This window comes from Sorex araneus, chromosome X (assembly GCF_027595985.1).
Source record: "Sorex araneus isolate mSorAra2 chromosome X, mSorAra2.pri, whole genome shotgun sequence".
Lineage (NCBI taxonomy): Eukaryota > Metazoa > Chordata > Mammalia > Eulipotyphla > Soricidae > Sorex > Sorex araneus.
Window position 1 is genome coordinate 177,683,310 of NC_073313.1, and position 21,189 is coordinate 177,704,498.

General features: G+C 35.0%; 1 protein-coding gene across 2 annotated transcripts in view; it reads left to right on the forward strand.

Annotated features, from left to right (window-relative positions):
* The window catches only part of DPP10 (dipeptidyl peptidase like 10), a 667,274-nt gene that overhangs the window by 344,063 nt on the left and 302,022 nt on the right, over positions 1–21,189 (forward strand). The gene's annotated exons all lie outside the window — the stretch shown is intronic.

Genomic DNA, 21,189 nt, shown 5'->3' on the forward strand with positions numbered 1-21,189 from the left:
CAAGTATAAAACAGTTGTTTTTTTTTTTTCTTTTTGGGCCACACCTTTTTGGGCGAGAATGCTAAGGGGTTACTCCTGGCTCTGCACTTGAAATTACTCCTGGCAGTGCATGGGGGGGACCATATGGGGTGCTGGGGATCAAACTCGGATTGGCCGAGTGCAAGGCAAAGGTACTACCTGTTGTACTATCACTCCATCCTGAACAACACTTTCTAAAACTGGCTTTCTTTTGGGTTCAAAACATTGAGCTGAGTGTATATTTTGCTCTAAAAGCTTGGCTGTGACCTTGTTTCTAACACTGTGTAGTTCCCAAAGCATTTCAGAAAGCAGCTCTGAAGTGCTGAGCTGGGAGTTGAACCTGAACATACAATGATGAGACCACTGTCACTGTCACTGTCTTCCCGTTGATCATCGATTTGCTCAGGCAGGCACCATTTTGTCTCATTTTGAGACTTGTTGCTACTGTTTTTGGCATATCGAATACGCCAAGGGTACCTTGCCAGGCTCTGCCATGAGGGGGGATACTCTTGGTAGCTTGCCAGACTCTCCGAGGGGGACGGAGAGATCAAACCCAGGTCAGCCAAGTGAAAGGCAAATGCCCTGCCACTGTGCTATCACCAGCCCCCAAAGCGACCAATAAATGAAAAATAAAAATGGTTTATTCATATTATATATGAATTTACCATTGCTATTTTTCTCTGTAATTACTGTTTATCCTAAATATATACAAGTTACTGAAAGAATTTATTGGGGTTTCATAAAATAACATGAAATTAATTTTTCTGGTAGACTTAGTACTCTTAAAATTTCAGTAATTACTTAAATAGTAAGTAATAATGGAATAAATATTAAAAACTAAAAAAAAAAAACTGTCTTGGTCTGGAGCTATTATGTAGCTTGCATGCAGCCTGGTACCATATGTGGTCTTCTGAGTCTATCAGGAGTGATCCCAAAGCACAGAGCCAGAAATAAGCCTCAAGATAGTCAGGTGCCACCAAAAACTGAATAATAATTTAATAATTTAAAAAAACTGGCATACTCCTAATTTTCTCACTGTCATACATATATAAATACATAATTTAAGCAAATTACACGACTTTATATGATACAGACCAATGATAATGCCATATAACTGATCTAAACTGTTCAAAAAAAGTACTGTCTTTAACATATTCCTATATATATAATTGAAACACACATTTATTCTTTGCCTTTTTTATAGTATTGCCTAAAGAATATATAAAACATATGTACAAGGGACTTTTGTTGCTTATTGTTTCATATATTTGAAAAAATGGTCATTAAAAGTATGTAATAATTATCACCTATTTGTCTCTTACACAGTTGCATGTACTATTTTGTGTATATTAAAGTAAATTTAAAGCCAGTCTTTAATTTTTAATTTTATTATAAATTATTATTTTTCTTTTTTAGTCCACCTAGCTACTGGAAAATGGGGGAATCTGAGTGGAAGAGGCCCAGTCCTGATCCGAGCAGGCTTGGAGATCTCAGCCCCAGGTCCCACATGCCTGGGTTCCTCTGCCGGTTCCTTCATGCTTGAGGCTTGTCCGAACATGTGGAGAAGGACCTTGAGCATGGCTGTAGCTGGGTTCCGGAGATTCTTGGATACGGGGGCTCTGCTTGGGGCAGGGAGAGAAACTCAACACACCCCCTTCGAGGGGCCCCAGGGAAGACAGCCAGGCACAGGGGCTAGAGACTCTTTTTCGCTCTCTTCTGGGAGCTTGGTTTTATATTCTCTGGATGTTGGCTGCTGGTGGGATTACACAGCGCAAGGGGTATTTTCTGGGTGTGACTGCCTAGCTACTGGAAAACGGAGGATCTGGGTGGAAGAGGCCCAGTCCCGATCTGAACAGGCTTGGAGATCTTGGCCCCGGGTTCCACACACCTGTTCCACCCAGATTCCCCATTTTCCAGTACCAAGCAGTCACACCCACAAACTACCCCCGGTGCTGTGTAATCCCACCATCAGCCAACATCCAGAGACTGTAAGACTAAGCTCCCAGAAACAACATCCTATGGCCTAGTTCTCCCTCTCGGAGAACCTGGCAAGCTACTGAGAGTTTCTTGCCCACATGGGAGAGCTTGGCAAACTCCCCATACATATTCATATGCCAAAACCAGTAGCAATGATGGGTCTCATTCTTCTGACCCTGAAAGAGCCTCCAATGCAGCACTGTTGGGAAGGACGAGTAGAAAGGCTTCTAAAATCTCAGGGCTAGGATGAATGAAGACATTTCTGAGACCGCTTGAGAAAATCGAGGATCAACTATGATGATGATGATTTTTTAGTCATCATGATATTACAGTTATTCATGATTTCATGATTAGGTTCCAAGCACACAATATTATAACAATGATCCCTTTACCAGTGTCCACTTTCGTCCACCAATGACCCTTCCCATATACACATACATCCCATTTCTCTCCCATCAGTTTGCCTCTATGAGAGTTCCTTTAACAAAATATGTGTGTTCACACATATTTTATGTATAATCCCACCAACAGCCAACAGCCAGAGACTTAAAACCAAACTCCCGGAAGAGAGTGACGCAGAAAGTCTCTTGCCAGCGCGCCTGGCTATCTTCCCTGGGTCCCTTTGGAGGGGGTGGGTTCCAGTTTCCCTTCCTGCCCCGGGCAGAAGACCTCCAGAACCTAGCCACAGCCATGCACAAGGCCCCCCTTCACATGTTCGGACGAGCCTCACGTATGAAGGTAATGGCAGAGGAACCCAGGTGTGTGGGACCCGGGGCTGAGACCTCCAAGCCTGCTTGGATAGGGACTGGGCCTCTTTCACCCATATTTCTCATTTTCCAGTAGCTATGCAGTCACACCCAGGGACTGCCCCCACCAACGGCTAACATCCAGAGTCTTAAAACCAAGCTCCCGGTATATAGCCTACTTCTCCCTCTGGGATAACCTGGCAACTGACAGAGGTTGCAAGCACTGCCAGGAGTAATTCCTGAGTGCATGAGCCAGGAGTAACCCCTGTGCATCGCCAGGTGTGATTCAAAAAATAAATAAATAAATAAATAAAATAAGGAGCATAGGGGTGCAGATGTCTTTCTCCACTTTGTGTTAGGGTCCTTGAGGTATATTCCAGGAGTGGGATTTCTGGGTCAAATTGAAGCTCAATTACTAGACTTCTTTTTTCTGAATGTCCATATTGTTTTCCAGTAAGGTCAGAGCAGCTATCGTTCCCACCGCAATGAAACTGTCCCTTTTGCCCTGCATCCACAACAACTCTGGTTGTTCTTGTTTCTGTTTATGCATGACAGTCTGTAATATGAGATGATCCCAACCTTGTTTTGATCTGAATCTCCATGACAATTAATGATGCAGAGAATTTTTTTTCATGTGATCTTTGACTATTTGTATTTCTTCTTTAAGAAGTTTCTTTTCATCTCTTCTCCCCATACTTCGATGAGGTTGGATTTTTTTCTTCTGAAGTTGTATCAGTACCATATATATTTCTGATATCAGTTCCTTTTTTTAATTTTTTTTAATTTTTTTAAACTTTTTATTAAATCACCATGTGGAAAGTTACAAAGTTCTCAGGTTTATATGTCAGTTATACAATATTCAAACACCCATCCCTTCACCAGTGCCCATATTCTACCACCAGAAACCCCAGTATACCCCCAGCCCCCACCCCCTACCCCCTACTATATAACTAATGAATTTCACTTCATTTTTTCTTTACCTTGATTACATTCCATAATTCAACACAAAACTCACTATAGTTGTTGGAGTTTCCAACCAAGAGAGACAGACCTACTACATTTGATAATTAGTTTTTCATTGCTGGAAATGAAGAGATATGTAGCCCCACTGCTACAAGTACATAACTCTCTCTCTCTTTTTTTTTTTCCTTTTTCCTTTTCCCTTTTTTTTTTTCCTTTTTCCCCCTCATCCCCCTTCCCGCGCCTCATAGTATGGTGTACGCCACACCGCGTTGGCCAGCGTGGGGCTTTTGCTTAGTTCACAGTCCAGAGAGGTGGCTGCTACATTAAAAACCTCCAATATTTCAACAAAAACTTACTGTTATTATTTGGAGTTTCCCCCCCAAGTAAGACCTGTTCAAATGGAACCATTTCACATTGCTGACAATTATAAATGTTAAGTCGCGCGGACGCGGTTTTGGATTTCTGTTTAAAGTCCAGGGAAAATTCTGCCAGAAATTAGATAGCCCAGCTCACAGTCCCAGTGCATTACTGTGAGAAGTCTCTGAATTCAAAGTCTTTTGGCGCAGAGGGTCCGATTCGCGCTCAGCGACTCCGGATTTATCTGGGCCGAGGGCGTGCCGGTTATGCCCCCTTCCCATGAGTTCCTGGGAGCCCCAAAAGTAAAAACCGAATGGGTTTGGAGTCACAGAAGATGGCACCTGCCACGTGGGTGCCGCCAGGCCGCCGCTTTCCGTGCAGGAAGACAGGGTGGGGAGGAAAAAAAAATCCATCCCCAGCAGCACAGAGTTGTAGCCCAGTTCGCAGTCCCAGTGCATTGCTATCGGATGCTGCGCTGGATGCCCGAATGTGTTACATCTCTGGAATCAAAGTCTTTAGGTGCAGAGGGTCCCTCCTTTTTTTAATAATGTAGGAGTTCTGCCATTTGTTCAGCCATTGATTAAGCTAATTGAATTGGGCTTTTGAGGTGGCCTCTAATTGCCTTTACAGGTGTTCCCAGTCTACTGAATGTAAGCTTTTGGTCGACCAGCATGTTGCAATGAAAATTTTGTGGAACATTAACATTCCAACTCTAAAGCCAAATAAACTCTAGAGGTATCCAATAGATAATTACTTTTTCTTTTGGGCAACACCCAGTGGTGCTTAGGGATCATTCCTGGTGGGGCTCAGGGCACTCATGAGGTGCTAGGGATTTAACCCAGTTCAGTCACGTGGAAGGGCAATGCCCGACCTGCTTTACTTTTTTCTCCTCGCGACATACTCAGTGTTTAATAAGTATTTTAATATTTATAAGTGTTAATTTTATAAGTATTAATATTTGTAAGCAACAATAAAAGCACATGGCAAAATATATAGTAATATGCAAATAAAAATAGCATTAACATATTTTCTCCAATTGTTTAAATTACATTATGTTCTTTTGAGCCTCAGAGCTCTATGGAAAGCACAAGTTATAATTCTTTCCTATACAATAGAATGTCTGTTACATATAACAAGTATAAATCTTATCCCAAAACTGACAGCCCCTTAAAATGCTCTTAATGACTCATCTAACAACAGGAAAGAGTTAACATGACATCAATATAAATGTATGACTTATGAAAATGAGTACTGGGGGTTAAGGGTGTGTGTGTATGTTAGTGTGCATGTGTGTGTGTATGTGTGTGTGTACTGTGGGTAAAAGGGTGTGTCTGTGTGTGTAGAAACTAGTTTTTTAATTGTATTTATTAGTTTATCTCCAAAGATTTTTTGCAACCATTAAAGCATCCGTGATTTGTGTTTCTATGGATATGTCTTCTGCTGTCGAATATTGCCAAATACTAAAGTGCATCCACGTGACAGGCATTATCATACTTTACTCCCGTATCACATTTATGCTCCCAACATACTGTTAACAGCTGTTATTTACATATAATTTTGGATGTGGTCACTTAAAATTTTGTTGAACAAAACTTTTTCTTTTTCCATGTCATTATACTTCCATGTCCCATAACTGTGGCATTTATTTAATGCTCTATCAGTTTGCAAATGTTTCTACCACGTGTATTTAATTTTACAGCTTTCATATATGTGCATACATTTTTATCATATTTTATATATACAAAAATTATTTATCTTTGGTCCACTCCCAGAGGTGCTGTGATTTTATTTTAGCCTCTTCTCAGGGATCATCACTGTTGGTACTCAGGGAATAATTCAGATGGGATGTTGTCTGTATGCAAGTTAAGCATCTGTACATATTTTTTGGCCCTGTATAGGGTTTTCATTTTTTATCTGGTGATTGTGCCACTGCACTTGCATTCATATATGTGTCTGTGGGAAATAGAGCTAATTCTTTATAGCACCATAGAAAATTGCAATTTATTTTTCTTTATGTTTGGAGAGCTGCCTGTTCTGTGAGGAATAAATAAATAAAGCAGCATAAGTGAAAAAGAAGAGTGTTGAATTGATGCATTGAAAATTTCACTTATTTCGACTGGAGACACAGAACAGGGGTTAAGGCTCTCATGCACCTGAGATGTCTCGAATGTACCTGACCCTAATTTGATTTCTCCCACCACATATGGTTCCCAAAGTACTGCCAGGAGAAATCCCTGAGGGTTGCCTGACATACCATATAAACAAAGATACAAAGCAAAGCAAAACAAAAGAAACATAACCTGGTGAAGTGTGAATATGACCAGAAATTTCTGAGTATTCAAGTGGTGCCAAATGCTTTCCTAGTCACAAGAAGTTATTAATTAATTTAATTTATTTACTGGATTTGTTTTTCCTTGAGGTATATTTTAATAAACTTTTAGTGAATGAAGATACACCATTTGTCAATGAAGTCACTTGGATTGAGCACTTATATGTATTACTGTGTCATGATAGTGTCATTGATTTTTTTGTCCAGTGATTTCAAACTGGGAATTTTTCCCCAACATGAGTCACTGGAAGCTTAAATTATTTTTGATTGTCATGAGTACACATGATTAAAATGTCATTCGAACATGGTTGTACTAGTTAATGATGCCACTAACATCCTACAATGACCTACTTAGCTACTTACAACAGAGAATTATGTAACCAAAACTGTCAGTAGTAACAAGTTGGAGAAATAATGTTTTAGACAAAGATTGAAAGAAAGATGATGCCATAATTAAAAGGCAGTTTTTTAAAGGTGGAATCAAAACAACAGCTTTTAAATGGGTAATTTTCAGTGAGGCTATTAAATTGGTTCTTGCACTATAATTTCACTTTTTTATATTTGAATGTGACACCTATCTTGTATGTGGGGAAATTAATTGTGATTAAGACATTTTTGTTCAGATAAGTTCATTTCACTCACTTGACATTGCCAGCTCCACTGACCTAGAAGAAGAACATATTCCCATTAGATGACCATGACTGATAATCACTAGTTTCTCAAACTATAAAATTATCTCCATTAGTCTTTAAAAATTTTTGAACTTAGCAGTATTCAGTTATTATGATTTTTCTCTTTCCCATTGTGTTAGCCATACTCTGATTTTAGATACATTTATATTTTCTTTCAGCTTATATTGTTAACCTTGAGAGCAGTTAGATATTTTTGAACAAAGTAATTTTAAGTGATTATGATTGTACTTACATAGGCTATCTATAAAATGATTTAATTGCCCTAAAATAATATAGCTTTATTAATTTTATCTATATATTGGGAATACCGATCATGTAGCATTTTTTCTAGGAAATAATGAAATGTTTATTTAACGTTTATTTAGAAAATATTCACTTTACCAGGACTATTTAGCTTATCTAAATGTTTCCATAGTTGCATGCATATTAAATAAATTGTATTTTAATACTACATTCATCTAAAAAAGAAAATTAACATAAAATTTTATTTATTTAGTTATTTTGCTTTTGGGGTCATACCCGTCAATGCACAGGGGTTACTCCTGGCTCTGCACTCAGGAATTACCCCTGGTGGTGCTCAGGGGACCATATGGGATGCTGAGAATCGAACCCGGTCAGTCAAAACGTCCTACCCACTGTGCTATTGTTCCAGCCCCTAAAATTTTAATTTTACTCTAGATTCTTGTCAGGTGCAACTCCAACCTAAAAAAATATGGAAAGGAGGGCCCGAACTATAGACAGTGAGTAGGGAACTTCTTTTGCCCAGAGCTGCCCAGTGGCCTGGGTTCAAACCCCTGCACCCTGTGTGGTTCACAATCCTCCCATAAGTGATCTCTGAGTGCATAAGTAGGAGTAAGTCCCGTGCACCACGGGGTGTGGCTCAAAACCAAAAAATAAAGTAAAATGTGGAAAGAAATACCCTTGTATCTACAAATTTGTTCAGTGTGACAGGATTAGTCTATGGTTCCATACAATTATTCATACAGTCATCTTAGGTGAAAAGGCTCTAAAATAGACCAATCTATATTATGTTTCACTCTTAATTGCCACTGTTAATGATCTAGGAAGCAGATGCTACCAACAACTTTGTTCACTAGAACAAAGTGTCTTAGCTGGCAAAGCCCTTTTTATCCTCTAAAGTGTTAATTGTTACTAATAAAATGAAATCAACAGCCACATCATCATTATTCATATTTCTAAGAAACTCTTTCTAAATGTAAATGAGAATTACCTAAATAATATGTTTGCACGTATCCTAATGGTGTGAATAAAAGTGACATTAGTATCACTTTCTTAGAAACTATAGAATTTGAACTAGAGCTACTTTCATACTTGCCTGGTATTCTTTTATTTAAATATGTAAAATACTATTGTTATAGTTTTAATATTTCTCCTTTAAAGATTCTGATGGACACATAAATTACTTTGTTGCATATAAGATAATATACTAACATGACAAATAGCAAGATTTATTGCAGTAAACTGCAGTTGTTTGGAAATTAATCTACCTGAGTGGTCAGAATTCTGAACTGTTTCTAAAACTCATAATTCTACTCTAAGCAAGTTAAGGCTCTAGCTCTATATTCTTACATTTAATGAGTAATTCTGCTTTTCATTGTCTTACTGAAAAAATTATATTTTGACATATATCCTAGGCAATGAGTTCCAATTAAAAAAATAAATCCTTTGTTATTCTTTTAATGTGTGGGGGAATTTGAGAAAATTTTCAGGATACCTTTAGGCATCATGTAGGGACAGGATTGCAGACATGGTTTACAGTTTCGTTGCATGTAAAGAATAATTCATTTAAAATACCTATCATACATAATAACTTCTAAGTATGTATATATATACACATGTATATATACATATATATGTATCTTTATATATGTATGTGATTTATAAACACACACATATATATGTATATACATATTGCAAACCATTATTCACAGAAGGAAAGAGAGAGAGAGAGAAAGAAGAAAACATCCTGCCATGGAGGTTGGCTGGGATGTAGATGAGGGCAGGTGGTGAGGGTGGGTGGGAAAGAAACTAGGTATACTGATGTTGGGAAATGTGAGGTGGTGAAAGGATGGGTATTGTAACATTGTATGACTGAAAACCAATCATAAACAACCTGTAACTGTGTATCTCATAGTGATTAGGTTTAAAAAAAAGTTAAAAAATTGTATTGTGGGAACCAGAGCAATAAGGTGTTTGCCTTACACATGGCAAACTGTGAATTCTATCCCAAACATCCCATGTTGTCCCCAACCGAGTGCAGAGATAGGAATAATCACTGAGCACTGCTGGGTGTGGCCCCAAAACCAAATAAAAAGTGGGGCGGAGTATTGTGATTACATAGAAAAAAAATGTCCTCTGTCTTAAAGATGCATACTAAAATACTTTGGAATAAAGCACCATCTGCTGTGCAAAAAATAAGTAAGTAAGTAAGTAAATAAATAATAAAAGCAGAGATGACCTCTAGTGGTGCTGGGTGGGAGAAGGTGAGTGGTACCAGGGTCCAGTCTGGGTAGTGGTAGACCTGAACATAGTAATTCTTTGCTTGGACCAGTCTGTGCTTAGGGATCCAAACACTTTTAAAAAGGGTCTTCACATAATAGGTTCTGAAGATATCATCTTGCTAAATAGATGATGACTATCATGATTCAGTCTAGTAAGATATTATCTCTGATAAAGATTGAATGCAAACATAATAATGAGGGGATGAAATAAATTAACTGCCTTCATGTTAGAAGTCTTAATAAATTGGCTCCTCCCTTTTTGAAGAAAATTTAAGAAACCTTCCTAAAAAATTGAAATTTAGTAAAGAAAAGTTGTTTATCTAGGAGTAGAGCTTGGAGGTAAAAGGGATAGCATATGACATGAAGCATTAAAAACCCTGAAAAGAGACCAGTGTGGCCAAAGCAATTCAAAGAAAAGGAAACTAGGTGAGCTTTGAAAATCAAAAGAGACCAGGTCATGAAGGATGTGGTGATGAAATTTTAAGATGATTGGATTTGCCTTTTGAAATAATAATCTTGCTGATGAAGCTAGGAGACAAAATAAAATAGAAAGTAAGTGAAAAAAAAAAAGATTTCGTTCAGAAAACTATCCAAAACATTTTCTTTTCTTTCTCTCTTCCTCCTTCCCTCCTGCCCCTTTCCCCCTCTCCCTCCATTCCCTCCCTTCTCTATCCCCCTCCTTTCCCTCCTTCCTTCCCTCCCTCCCTCCCTCCCTCTTCCCTCCCTTCCTTCCTTCCTTCCTTCCTTCCTACCTTCCTTCCTTCCTTCCTTCCTTCCTTCCTTCCTTCCTTCCTTCCTTCCTTCCTTCCTTCCTTCCTTCCTTCCTTCCTTCCTTCCTTCCTCAATATTCTTTATGTCAATGAATAACTACAATTCCTAATCATTAGATAATCAATGTAGATCATCAATGGTCAAAAGTAACTAATGATTATGGAGAGGTTTATACATATATGTACATATATACTTATATTTCTATAATAAATTTATATATAACTATTTTCAGCACTCAGTTCTTCTCCAGAGTAATAATTTCCAACTATTTTTGGCATAGTGGTTCCTTCTCTGGTCTAGCTGCTCTCCTCCTACCACCACTTGTGGCAAGCTTCCAACTGTGAACCATTCCTCCTGTACATTGTTCCCACTGTCTTTGGGTATTAGTCTCATATTAATTTTTATATGTCACAAATGAGTTTAATAGTTCTCTTTCTGTCTCTTTCTCTCTAAATCATTTCACTCGGCATGATACTCTCCACCCATTTATAGGCGAATTTCATGACTTCATTTATCCTGGAAGCTGAGTAGCATTTTGTTGCGTAGATGTGCCATACTTTCTTTATCCAGTCATCTGTTCTCTGACACTCGGGCTGTTCACAGATTATGGCTATTGTGAAAAGTGCTGCCATGAGTATAGAAGTGCAGATGACTTTTCTCCAGTGTATTTTTTGGGCTCCTGGGACATATTCCTATAAATGGTATTTCTGGGTCATTTGGAAGCTCCATTTCTAGCCTTATGAAGAATGTCCATATTGTTTTCCAAAAAGGCTGGACAAGTTGGCATTCCCACCAACAGGGATGAAATTCCCTTTCTCCCTGCATCCATGAAAGCACTGCATTCATTATGATGCATGCCAATCTCTGTGGTATAAGATGAGATCTTATTAGTGTTTTGATTTGCATTTCCCTGATGATTAGCAATGTAGAACATTTTTGTATGTATTTTTTGGATATTTGTAAGAGTTGATTATATAACTCCTGCACTTCATCAGGTATATTCTCTGACATAAACTTTTCAGCCAATTTTTATCTTGTTCCATCTTAAATAGCTCATCTCTTATTTATGCTACTTTAATAAATGTCTTTTAAGATCAATTTTTCAGATGTTAAGGATTAATGATGATTAAAGCTTTTTTTTTGATCCAATTTTAAGTTGTATATATCCTTTAAACATGCTTATTTATGTATCCAGAAAATCTATTATTGAAGTTTTGCAGAATGCTTGTGAGTTTTTCACATGGGACTATAAATCTTGAATTCTAGTTTAATTGGAAAAGTAAAAAAATAAAAAATAAAACCTGAAAAAATATACATATATTATATATCATTGGTCTTGACAATCTTAAAGATATGAATAAGTGGATTTATTCCTTAGTCATTAATAATATGATTAATGATAAGTGCATAATTAGTCATTAAACATGTGATTTTTTAATTTGTCATAATTTTTAAATGTTTATTATGATAAAAAATTTCTGTATGAATTTAAAAAGTAGAACTATAAAATCAATTGATTTAGAATGAGACACTGCATATACATCATTTTTCTGAAGTATCTTGATAGTATTTATATTAGAAGAAACATACTTAAAAGAATATATTTTTCTTTATAAGAGAAATAACAAATATTGATCCTATTGATAAGGAATTTTTCTTCTGTTCTTTCATATATCCTTATGTAATAGAGCTTTCTAAGAAACACTAAAACATACTCATTTTGTAAGTTATCTATGTTGGGGGGAAAAAAACATTTATTTTTATAGAGTCTAAGTGAATCAGAGACTGGAGTGAAAAGTATAGTGGGTACGATGCTTTTCATGAATGCATCTAACCCAACTTTTTCCTGGCACTACAGAAGTTCACCTGATCCAGGAGTAAACCCTTAACGCAGAGTCAGATATAAGTCGATGAGTGTGACCTAGACCTATAGCCCAAGTGATAATAATAATAATATTAATAAACAAAAATAAATAGTAAATAAATAAATCTTATAAAGGTAATACTATTTTTGTAATTCTAAATCTTTTATCCTATATATTCTGCTCTATTCATAACTTAAATCCTCTAAAATATTAATATTTCACTGATGTTTTGATAAAATATGGTGTACTTAATAGTGCACATTACTGTCACTGTCATCCTATTGCTCATCAATTTGATCGAGCAGGCACCAGTAACATCTCTCATTGAGAGACTTGTTGTTACTGTTTTTGGCATATCCAATACACCATGGGTAGCTTGCCAGCCTCTGCCAAGCGGGCTCTATACTCTCGTTAGCTTCCCGGGCTCTCCGAGAGGGGCTGAGGAATCGAACTTAGGTTGGCCTCATGAAAGGCTAACGCCCAACGGCTGTGCTATCACTCCAGCCCCTAATGCATATATTTTTAATTTTTCTTATTGCCATTTAGGGAATATAATAATAAAGTATAGGTTTAGAATGCAGAAATACTGCATCGCGGATCAATCTGAAACATTTAGCCACATGTGCTATTTAAGTTTATACTAAAATTAAATCAAACAAAATTTAAAACTCACCTTTTAGTTACATAGTTCACATCTCCAATGTTTAAATTTTATTGGACAGCTGGTACATAATAAGAGTTCCCCTATGTTTTACTCAGTATCCTTTTCAGTTTGTTTTATTTGGGGGCCACATTTGATGATGCTCAGGAATTATTCCAGGCACTACACTCAGGAATAATTCCTGTATGTGCTTGGGGAACCATAGAGGAGGCTGGGAAGCTAACCTAAGCCAGTTGTGGGATTACTATCACTTCTGATCCCTCAATATTTACTTTTACTTTTGATGATAGTCATGTATATTTGTGCCATCAAAATTTTATTCAGAAATACATCTGAATGATATTTCATGCCTATACATAAAAGTATTTTATTTTTAAAGTACCCTTTTATATTTGTTTGTGCATATTTAATTGTGAAACTACATGTTGTATACTTTTTATTCAATTAGTGACAATTTGAATATTTTTGTGTAAACTTTTTCTGTTTATATTTTACTATGCAACTCTTTCTACCATGATTCATCACCATTTATTGTGGTCTGATTATTCCTCTGTAAATACATTGGAAACTATTTTAGAAATATAATTATAGACCAATTTATAGCAATACTTTGAAAAATGAAATTTCAAAGTAAAATTTTCCAGATCATTTTAATTGTAGCACTCAAGTTCATCAGTGGTCTACATTGTCTACTATTCTACTCTATCTATCACACTATCAGCAACATTGCAACTGTTAAGGTCTAAGAGACCTAGAGCAGATCTCTACCCGGGGAGGCATGAAGAGAGGAACGAGACTGAGGCAACTCTTCAAATGCATGGGGTTTATTCAAGCCAACATGCCGGGACCCTACAACTACAGAGCCAAGGGTCCCGAACCCAAAAACCAAACAGTTTTTGTACCCTTTTGGAAGAAAAATGGGGAAATCACACATATTGGATCAAAGGGAATTACACCTATTGGATCAAAAGGGAATTACACCTATTGGATCAAAGGGAATTACACTTATGTCACTTAATTTGCTTATCTCAACATTTGTTAACTGTTAACTGTTTCCTTGCAAATGTTTGCTTACAGTTCCTTGGTCAGTTTGTTGGCCCATTTGCTGACACTTTCCTGCCCAGCTGTAAGTCTGAAAACATCTTTCAAAGCAGCCAAGCAATTACAAAGGCAAATTTAACCCTTAACCTGCCCTCTTCAATACATCTCTCAAAGCAGCCAAGCAGTTACAAAGGCAAATTTAACCCTTAACCTGCTCTCCTCTTCACAACTATTGTAGCTTTCATCATTGAATTGATTTGCAGTCATTTCATAATGGAGATTTGGGACATTATATTGTCATATTGGTGAATGATTGTTCTTCATTAGTTCATTGGATAAGGTGTACAAATGAAGACTTTGTATGTGCACAGCAAATGCTTTGCTTTGAACATTTCCACTAATGCTTAAAATTATTGGATTTACACATTCACTATGATTTGGAAAATCCAGAGCAAACACTTTAGACATTGTCAATTTCTCCATAGGAGTGCATTTATTATTGATAGGTGGGAAAACAAATGCATCTTAGGAAGGAAGAGTGGAACAATGGGAGTTATTGTTAGTAGTGTCTATAATAATCTGTTATAAACATATGTTGTATAAGACATATTTGATGAGTTATATATTCTGTATTTGGAAATGATATATACAGTTTTCTCTTATTTTTACCACTAAATTTAATTTTGCACATACACACAGACATGATCCCAAACTAACATGCAAACTGAATGTTTTTTATGATAGTTTACATGTTTACCTGTGACTATGTGCAAAAAAATACTAGTTTTAATATCCTATACAATTCATGCATGGATTGAAGCTATTTATGAATATGTGTAAAAGCACAGATGATACTAATAAATTATTATCTATTGGAAGCTACAAAAATTTAAATTTAGTTACTGACAACTCTATTAACAAAATAATTCACTCTAAAAATCATTTTAAATTTTGTTTTCTCAGTGAATTTGTAACAATATATGTCATACATGTCTATGCATTATATCATATGTATTTACAAACATTAGTTTGCATTATTGTTAATTGGTTTTCAACTTATAATAGCATTATCTGATAATCAATAATTTTCTTATAATTCTATCACTTAGTATCCATTACTGATGCATGCATTATTTTCTCCTTTGTGCACACATAACTTTTGCATTAAACTGCTCACTTGTTTTCATTTTCCATTATTGTAACATATACCATTTGATTTAACTGATCTTCACTTTGCTACCCATCTTTTATTTAACAACGTTATGATTAAATATGATTAAATACAATAGTGTAATGAAATAAATATTACAATAAAATCTGTCTATCCAAGACCCGCTATCATGAAAACAACAAATATATGTGTTTATTATCTACTAAAGATAAAATTAGAAAAAGTAGATTTCAAATACTACTGATGAATATACTAGATAAAAATAAATAATTCAAGTTTCTCTTTGTTATTTATGTTTCTCTTTTGATGTGGGATCATTAATTATTCTAAGTTGTGTTATACAAACTTGATTTGTATTGATGGATCATTATTAATGTTATAGTATAGTATTAATGTTTTAGTAGTACAGTATTACTGCACTGCACTCAGTACCTGAGATTCTTTACCCCTCTAGAATCTCCTGATCTTCCTTTCAACCCTGTTTGCCTTCTTAGAAAAGTAAATTCCATAGGCAAAATTCTCAGTTGTTTGTTTTTATTGGCTCTTGTCTTTTTCTCTACCTTTTTCCTTTATGACTGGGATTAGCTGGCATTTGTCTTTCTTTTGACTCACTTCACTTAAGTTAGAACTTTAGTTCCATCCAATTTGCGGTAATTTTATTTTTAACTGGGGCTGATTAGTCTTGCATCGTGTGCATATTGCACAACTTCTTTTTCCATGTACCTGTCCTTGGACATTTGATTTGTTTACTGATCTTGGACATTGTAATTTTACTACAATGCATATAAGTGTGAAAATACATATTTCATAATAATACTTTTAATGTCTTGATGTAGATGCAGTTAAATGGAATTACATGGAAGTTCTGTTTTCAATATTTTGAGAAATCTCCACGTTGTTTTCTACAGAGGCTGGAGGAGCCCACAATACCAGCAATGAATGACACTTCCATTTTCACCACAGTGATGTTTGGGCTGTGGATAAATACTTTGCATAAATAAAATATTTTGCAGTAATTTATACTCACTAGTGTTAGATGATTGTTGTTTTGCTAATTGTTGTTTATATCAGGGATAATGAACATTTTCTAATTTGCTTATTTGTCTTAGATACTTTTATTTATTTTTATTTTTTGAAAATATCTGTTCAACTTCTCTCCTCCTTTTTAATGGAGTTGTTCAATTTATGTTGTTGAGTTTTGTGATTGTGAGATATATATATTGCCAGACATATCTGTGGATATTTTTTCAAATTATATAGGATATATTTTTATTTTACATAATTCTCTTATACATGTTATTTTTAGTTACAGTCTCTTCTATTTAATTTTGCTTTTATTTTCTTTTTGCAATAGTGTCAAATTATTAAAGATGGCTTTGAAGTCAATCAATTGAAAGCTCTACCCTGCTTTCTCGATATATTTTATAGATTCAGGTTTAACGTTGAGTCTGAACCTTACTTTTTGTTTTGTGGCCACACTTGGTGTTTATGAAGGTGATTCCTACTCATTTTTGATCTTGAGAAACTATGTCCTTTTAGGTAACAAATCAAAACTTCCCGTATGTAAAACAGATCTTATCCCATTGAGCTTTGATTCCCATCCTTTTTTATTCATTTCTAGTTATTATTATTACTATAATTATTATTATTTGTATTTGTGCCACACCCAACAGTGCTCAGGATTTATTCCTTGCTCTATGTTCAGGGATCACTCCTGGCAGTGCTCTGGGTGCAATATGTGGTACCAGGGATCAAGCCTAGATTAGCTGCATGTAATAAGGAGCCCTGCATGCTTCACTGTAACTTTTCTTTGTATGTTACAATATAGAGTTTCAGATGTTTCCTTTTATATATATATATATTGCTAACCAGTTTTTCCTAACAACATTTATTAAACATACATTTTTGTTCCACTTTATGCACCTAGATTCCAGTCACAAATTTGCTGCCTATTCATCTAAGAGTTTACCAGAGTCAACTTTCTCAATTTCTCAATTTCATACATTGTTCTAATATTCTGTCTTTACATAGTTTTTTTTTTAACTATCACTTTATAGTCTAATTTAAAGTCAGGAAATGCAATGCCACCCATATAATTTTCCTTAGAACTACTTTGACTAGTTGAAGAGATTTCTGTCTTCATATATATTTTTTAGTAGTTTTTGTTCTTTTTCATAAAAAATGTCCTAGAAACCTGAAGTGATTGTACTAATCTCTATAGGTTTTGAGAGTCTGTCCAGCCTCTCATTTAATTTATTTACTTTTATATTTTCTGTTATTAAATACTTTATATATATGTTTTAATTATTTTTATGTAAATGTTTTTTTTAAAAAATTGTGATTTGTAAGGTTATTGACAATTGCATTTTAGGCAAATAGTATTTCAACACCAATCCCACTACCAGTGTTAACTTCCCTTTTCAAGTGTTCCCATATTTCTTCCCTTCCCTGTGTGAACTTGACAAGCACATTACCAAGTTTCAGTGGTTGAAACTTAGGGCTCAAGTTTTCAGTTTTGTTAAGTCTGTGTTCTGGATACATGGCTATACCACTTATTCATATCATCAAAATAATTGAAGTCCGAATGGTGATCATTTTAAATATCAGTTCTTTCTCCCCATGAATATGGAATGTTTTGTTTTTCTTTTGTCTTTTATTCACTTTGTGATTTATAATTTCTGCTAAGTTAGCTTCACAGTCTTCGTTAATTCTTACATACTTAATATTTGGACATAATTGTAAGTGGGATTATTTCTGGATTTGTTCTCTCTTTGTCTCATTGTTTTTATTTAAAATGTGACAGATTTCTGATTATTGCCTTTGTAGCTTGTTATTTCACTATACTATGTTATTGCTCTAGAAGTGTTTTAATAGAGTCCTTAGGGTTTTATACATATAATATCATTTAATATGTAAAATGTGATAGTTTGACTATTATTTTTCAATATGAATCCCTTTCATTTCTTTCTTGTATATTTCTATGAAAAGAATATCAATATTATGTTGAGTAAAAGTAGTAATAAGTTAGCATCCTTGTATTGTATTTTATCTTAGAGACATTTTTAGTATATTTTTAATATACTAAAAACAATAATATATATTATTATACTTAATAACCCATAGATATTAAGTATATTAGCTATGTGTTTGTGATTATGATCCTTACTACATTGTGGTAAGTCCCTTCTATTCTCATTATGAGTATTATTAGTATAACATGTATTGAATCATATTGAAGACACTATGCAGTATTGATATAACAATATGGCTTGGGCTTTAACTTTATTGGTATGATGTATTATCTTAATTACTTGCAAATTGTACTATACCTGCATCATTTAATCTTGATCTATCGAGATTTTTAAAACATAAAAATGTTATCAGTTTTCAAGAAAAAGTGTTTTTGTTTTGTTTCACAGTACCATTATTTCCTAGTACATCTCATTTTTTTATTGGAGGATACTCCCAAGAATTTCTCAGGAGGTGCAGTGTTCATTCCTAGGGATTCTCACCCCATCAAGCCAGGTGATTAAATGCTAGGCCCAATGATGCTGTGTTCCTGTGAGAGGAAGCACCAAGACCCCCTTGGAATGCTCAAAAGCAATGAGGTTCATACCTAGTAGGGTGGCTGTTTGCTTTGGGATCACTCTTGGTGGTGCCTGTGGGACATTTAGGGTGCCAGGGATGTAACTTGGGTCATAGAAAGCAGGCACCATACCCACGATACTATCTCCAAGTTCCCACCTACTTACTGGCTTCCGGAGCCTCCAGAACCATACCCCACTGTGCTTGCAGAGTATTAGGTACCAGGGATGACATGGCATCTTTCATACTCAAGTGATGTACCCTAACCCATTTACTATTTCTCCAATTCCTTTTGTTACTTAAAGAAAATTTAGGTAAGATAAACATATTACTTTGTTTATATTTTTGTTTTGGTGCCACAACCAGTGGTGCTCAGGGCTACCCTTAGCCCTGCACTCAGAAATAGTTTCTGGTGGTCTCAGGGAGCCATGTAGGATGCTGAGGATCAAACACAGGTTGGCTCCTTGCAACAAAAAGGACTTACCCACTGTAATATCTCTATAGATGCTCAATAATAGTCTTTATCAAATTTTACTTTACTTTGAAATATCAGGGAATTGAAATATTTTCTTGTGTCTGAAATAAAATCACATTACTTATATTAATATGGTTTATGTTAGCTTTATTATTCATCTCTATAAAATTATACTCTCTACAACTTACCTGGTGCATTGTATTGATCCATGATATATATTTTTAAAAAACTGCTTATCCAGAAATTCAACTGCCATAATTTTAAAGACTCTTCATAATTTTCACTATAGTGCTATATTTAACTATATGCTATATACTTTAGTGCATCTGTAATGAACATAACAGTACCATTTAAGATAAAAATGTTTTAAATATAATGAATAGGAAGCATTATGTCAACTTGAAAAGTCAGCAAAATAGCACACTGAACATCAAAGATAAGTTGTGCATATCTGCATTTTATAATTTGCATAAGTATGCAAGTTGCAATATCTTTCTCCAGCCAAAATTTGTCTAACTTACTGACTTTCGAGTACAAGAATATTGGCATTCTTCTCCTGAAGATATCTTATATGCATTGCTTTACTTTTGTTTAAAGTTGTTAATGTAATTTTTGAAACCACTAGTTTTCCTTTCTGCTATAAATGATTATATGTTTTAAATGTTTTAGTGTATGACCAAAATCAATATGATATTAATTTGTCTGTTCACATTTATTGAGCAGTAAGAAAATATGCGAGGCACTCTACAAGCATCTGTAGGTAGTGATTCAATAGTTTTAAAAACTACCCAACTGTACCATATGAATGGTGCCAAAAAAATTGGAGACCATCCATTACATTTGTGAAGCATGAATGCCATGGGAATCACAAATAGTTATGACTGAAACACCATAGTTAATAATCTAGAAGCTATGATATGTAAAATATACATATTAAAATATTTAATTTTAAACTTCCTCACATGTAAAGTTATGCTTGAAAATCAATTATGCCTTTGTTTATAGCTACAATATAAAAAAACAATTCAGTGCCCTGTTTGTTGTTCCTGTGATTTGGGTACAGGCAAAAAAACAAATATTTAGCATTATATCATGAATTGCAATATGACTTTCTTATTTTCCTTATTATCGTGATCTTTAAATTTTTATTCAAATGTATAGTAAACATTATCTTTCTTTCCATCTGGCAAAGTATGTTGAATTTATAAAATTCCTTGTTCATTTTATGCACATTTATAGATTTCATGTAGAAAATGTTCAATCATACTTTACATTTAATCTCATATTTAAAATTTTTAAAAATAATTATAGAATGTGAGATGACTTTGTAAGTATGTGTGTCTGACATGCGTAGGAAAAATAAATATATGTTGTCCAATAAAGGAAGTTATAGAGTCAATAACTTGTGTCTGTGTGTGTGATTTTGCATCTGTATCTTAATGTTTAATAGTGAGTTTGATAGGCTAGAGCAATAGCACAGCGGGTAGGGTGCTTGCCTTGCACAGGGCTTACCTAGGCTCGATTCTTCCATCCCTCTCAGAAAACCCAGCAAGCTACGGAGAACATCCCGCCCGCATGACAAAGCCTGGAAAGCCACCCGTGGCATATTCAATATACCAAAAAGAGTAACAAGAAGTCTCATAATGGAGACATTACTGGTGCCCGCTCAAGAAAATTAATGAGCAATGGGATGACAGTGATACAGTACTACAGTGAGTTTGATGGGTTGTTAATGGGAATTATCACTAAAAGATCATAGTGTAAAGTGAGATTTCTTATTGTTTAAATCATAATCATTGTTTTACATATGTATCCACCTATGGTGTTTAAAGCTTTAAGACTGCAGTTAAGTTCTTAGACCATTGTTCAATTAAATACCTGTTCATAGTTTTATCTTGTTATAAAATTTGAACACTGATTCTCTCCTAACTCTATAGTTTCTGTGTTTCTGCATCTCCCCTCCCCCAAAACCTCAATAGTGAGGTAATCTTAAAGTAATCATTCCTTCTTACCAAT